The sequence below is a fragment of the Coenobita brevimanus genome, chromosome 33 (genome assembly GCF_032717465.1).
Source record: "Coenobita brevimanus isolate Jiangsu-jjx chromosome 33, ASM3271746v2, whole genome shotgun sequence".
In the NCBI taxonomy this organism is placed as follows: domain Eukaryota; kingdom Metazoa; phylum Arthropoda; class Malacostraca; order Decapoda; family Coenobitidae; genus Coenobita; species Coenobita brevimanus.
This window is the reverse complement of record NC_136986.1, coordinates 3,646,528-3,651,755: the sequence shown is the minus strand read 5'-3', so window position 1 is coordinate 3,651,755 and position 5,228 is coordinate 3,646,528.

Sequence of the window (5,228 nt, the reverse complement as noted above, 5' to 3'; positions counted from 1 at the left end):
TCTGCTCACTTTTTCTCCCTTCTCCACTAGTAATCTACCATTTATATCTTTCACTCCCCTGTTAACTTCACTTCCACCCTGTCTTACTCTTTTCACCTCTCTCCAGAACATTTTCTTACAGTCCCTCCACTTTACAATCAAATTCCTTCCAAATTCCTCATCCACTCTCTTCTTACTCTCTCTTACTAATCTTTTCACCTCTCTCTTTCTTTCTACATATAACTCTCTCTTCTGCCTCTCAACCTCTTCCACGCCCCTGTTTCTCATCCATTCATTGTATGCTTTCTTCTTTTGTGCCACAGCCTGTTTCACCTCTTCAGTCCACCACGCTGTTCCTTGCACCCCCCTCCGTCGTCACTTCCTTCCACACACCACATCACATGCTGCACATATTTCTTCTGTAAATATTCTACACACACCTTCCACGTCTCCCATCTGCTCCAATTCATATTTGCCCAATCGTTCCTCCACTTCTCTCTTATACTCTGCCTTTTTCTCATCCTCTTGTAACCTTTCCACTCTCCTTGCAACTACTCCTTCCTCTCGTCTTTCCATTCTTCTATTCCTCCATCTTACTTGAACTCTAATTCTGGCCACTACCAAGTAGTGGTCAGAAAGTCCACTCCCCCAAACTCTATAAGCTCTTGCATCCATTAAACATTTTCGCATCCTTTCATGCACACACACATAATCAATCATTGCCTTCCTTTCATTCAGTTCACCACCCACCCTTCTCATCACTCGCCATGTATACCTGTGGATCATTTTATGCCTGAAGAGGGTATTGGCTATCACCAACCCCCTCCCAGCACAAATGTCCACTAACGCACTCCAATTCTCATCTATCTCAGCAGGCACACCCCACTCACCAACTATTCCATCCACCTTCACATTCCCAACTTTACCATTCATATCACCGATCAAAAACACTTTCTCATTCCTTCCAAACTTTTCCATGCAGACTTCTACATTTGTCCAGAACTCTTCTCTCACTCTTCTAGCACGGTCTTGCGTTGGCGCATACACACACACAATCGCCCACATTTGTATTCCAACTTTCAACTTTACCCAAACAATCCTTGGGGCTGTAGAGAAATATTGCACTCCTGAGCCTCAGGTTAATGTACAGGGAGTACATGAAATGAATGGACAGTGTATGGTGAATCTTGACGGATCCCAAGCATCTAAAGGTAGCATTACAGGGTTGAATAATCAGGATGTAGGAGCTTTAAGTCATGGACTTAATTATGATGCCCTAGTTTTAAGGGCCCAAACCAGTGAAGTGCACGGCTATAATGGTGGTCGAATTAAAAAGAAACCTCAGGAATTTGATGGTAGAGTATCTTGGGAAGCTTACTGTGCACAGTTCGAGTTACTTGCTGATCAGAATGGTTGGGATGATAGGAAGAGGGCTGTGCAGCTTGCTACTAGCCTTAAGGGTGCCTCAGTGGAAATTCTGGGCCAGATGTCAGTGATGGAGAGAGAGAGTTACCAGTCCCTAGTACAAGTGCTGGAGCACAGATAAGGGACCATGTGCCAGACGGAGAGTTACAGAGGAAGATTCCGGAGCCGTGTACGGGCTCGAGGCTCATGACCTGGAGAGTATGGCATACATGGTGTAAGCTGGAGCAGGACCTACCCTGTTGGCTATTCTTTTTTTGGACCACTTCATCAATACTTATGACAGTGCAGAGTTGAAAGTGCAAGTGAAGGAGGCACAACCCAGAAGCATGCAAGAAGCACTAGCAAGGGCTCTAGAATCTGAGTTCTACATCAGGTCCAGTACGTCTAATTTTCAGGCAGGTGCAGGTAGTGCAGGATTCATGGTAAGGAAGGGGCAGGTATGTGATGTGCAAGAATTTGAAGGAAGTTGCTGTTGCTGTGAAAAGCCAGGACATAGAAAAGAGGACGGCTACAGATGGAAGAGAGACAAGAGATCAGAGGAAATTGCTGGTTGTGTGAGAAACTGAGACACAAGAAGGAGGATTGTTACAAATGGAAGAAGGAGCAAGAACAGGGCAGTGCAAGGAAATCTACAATTGTAACAAAAGGATGTTGGTCATGTAGTGAAGTGGGACACTTCAGTTCTGAGTGTCCAAAGAAGAAAAAGGAAGATAAGAAGAAGGGTGCAGATGACCAGAAAGAAGTAGAAAACTAGTGGAGACTGGTGTTAAGAGGCAACCACCAGCTGGCTTTTCACAAGTTGCACCACCATGGAGAAACTGCAAGAGAACTGCAATTGACAGTGTGCAAGTAGATGGAAGAATAGATGGAGAGATGTGTTCCCTGGTGATTGATTCAGCCTCAGAGCAGACTTTTGTGAGGGCTGATGTGTTACATCATCGGTATGTGCCTCATCAGAACAACTTTTTGGCATAACTGGGCACCGCGCATAACTGAGGGAAGCACTGGATGTCTTAATTGAAGTGGCAGGGCAAGAGGCTACTCTTCCAGTCTACACGGCCGGCATGGAGGATCCTTGCCTTCCTGGGGCTGGATTCACCAACAAGGTCGTAATTTGCGGTGCCTGAGCAAGATATGGCATCTCAGATTACGCGCTCCTGTGGCGCCGTATCTCTCACCAGAGTTTGGTATTCACTAAATTTTTTTACGGCACCTTACCCCAGTCGTAAGTTGTACATGCCTTAAATCGGCCGTCATCAGCTGATTTCTGTTCCATCAGTGACAGAGAATCGTACAAATGAGGCTTTGTCACAATCAACCAATCATGGAGCGAACGCTCATATCAGCTGTTTATCTCCCTAATGTAAACACAACTGCAGAGGGGAGACTGTAGTGCCACACATTTGATATTCATGTATGTGTTTAGTAGTACTGTAATTTTAAGTTAGATAGGGTGTAACCTGAATATTAGTTTATAAGTTCCTACTCTAAGTAGTAATTCATATATTAATGATTACTGTAGGGCTAACTCTCTTTTTATATGTATGTATCTCTGTATGCAGTGGGTGATGTAATTGTGGATGTTGAGCTATGGGAATTCCCTGTATGGTTGAGTAACGAATAACATGCGCGCAACTTTTCTTGTCGTTGTTGGGCGCCGAGTTTAAACCTTAAACAGAATAATGATGAATATACAATTCTTTCCGTAACCTAGTTGTGAAATGTTTGCTAATGAAGCTGCTGGAACCCAAATATTTAAGATTAGCAGTCCAAAAGGCCTAAATAATGTCATTTGTGAGGATTTAAAGTCCCGTTTATCTTGGCCGTCACTAGATGGCATGAGCTGCTCTCAGATTCAAATTGAGATAGTGATAGAATCAGTATCTAAATTAAGTAAGGAATAAATCCCAAATTTTCCCCAATTCAATCAAAAGTCCTGGCGTCATGGGTACACTGCTAAATAAATTGTAAAGAGAATTGAAACCCACCATATTTCAAAAACACCATCTCATTTGACTAAGCAGTGGCTGCCCAACGGAGTCACTCGAGCCCCAGTCATCGTATCTAATGGACGTTCGTTCAGGTGAGTCGTCCACATTTCTTCTTCCTCCCCCTCTTTTTCTTTGTTTAATCCTTACTTATTATGGACTATATGAAGTAATATTGTTGAGAGTTTAACGTAGTGTCACTCGAGCCCCAGTCATCGTATCTAATGGACGTTCGTTCAGTCCCCCAGACACCGGCGACGTCCGTGTGAGCACGACGTTATTCCCATAGTATTGCCCGTAGACTTTTACATACACACTTACACTACCCACGAGTTACTTTACAAACCGAAAGAAGTTGATATGTTATTATTGATCCTATCAAGTGAACTTTTTTTGTAGATAAGGAATAGAAATATAAAAGTGATATGATCTGTAACGGAAAGGAAAAATTCAAATTCATTAACTGTTCTCTTTCTTTAAAATTAATTTATTAGAAAAAAAAAAATCAGGAGCGTGGAAGGGAACTTAGTGATTGTGAGCAATAATGTGATATTTGAATTGTACCTCGAGGCTAAACAAGCCCGAATGATTGGGTATTCTTGGTGATTACATTTCCTTTTTTTTTTAATTATTCTTCGAGGCTAGGCAGGCCCGAGAGATTATGTATTTCTAGTGACTATATAACATTGTTGATGATGAACTGTAAATAATACTGACTTGATGTGGGAATCGAGAAAATTACATGAGGAGAATATATTATTTGGGTGAAAGATGAACACAAATAATCATTCTTATTGATTCGAGGCTATGCCAGCCCGAGCAGACAATTCATACCTGTAAAAAAATGTCCCTGTCTTGAGGCCATTGTTGAGCCCAAGAGTAACGGCCAAAAAGAAAGTAAAGTACAACAACTCCATACCTCGCGTGTATCAAATTGTTTCGTCTGTTAATAATGTTAGAGGAATGATCACCCAAAAACCTTGGTAACATATACAATCATCTCTCATACTAAAATGGGTCATGTAATTAGAAAAAAAAAAGAAATGTTTTTGTGGAAATTAACAGAATTATTAAAGTAGAGTAAAGTATATATCATTTTCTTTTCTTTATTAGTATACCTAATCAAGGAAATTATGTCCTCAAGCCAAATTCACTCCCCTTCCAATTCAAGATTCCTTCACTGAGGGAACAACAACCACCTGTGGTACTGACTAAATCTAAGCTCGGCCAAAATCTACAAACGCTACCATAATATTTCATAAATATTTACTATAAACTGTTATACTAAGTCGAGTACCACTTGTATATCCATGGATGAGTTGATCAGTACCCACAACAGGTAAGAATATAAATACCACTATCATTACACTGGTGGCAGCGGTGGGATAAAACATTTTCCAACCTTTCACTGGTGGCAATAGCGGTGGTATACTCATCGTTCCCAAATTAGTGGCGTTGGTGAGAAAGTGAAGGGAAGCGAAGCGCAAAAAGTAGAGAGGATGTTAAGGGTAGCATTGGTTGGTCATTCCCAAATACCTCCGCAACTCGATGTGCAGGACGTAGAAATCAGAATTTTTCGAGCAAGCGGAGGCAAGGTTAAAAATTTCTTTCAGGACTCTCGGTTAATTTCAGTATTGGAGTGGGAACGTGATCTTATATTTTTATGGATTGGAAGTAATGATATTGATGAAAATACCACCCCCCCAAGAGATTTTCCATAGAATAAAGAATGTTACCAGGGAGCTGCAGGAACAATGCCATGCCACGGTGATTGTTTGTCAGGTAGAACCAAGAGTGTACCAGGGAGCAAGTGCTCCTATCTCATCTGAGGATTAT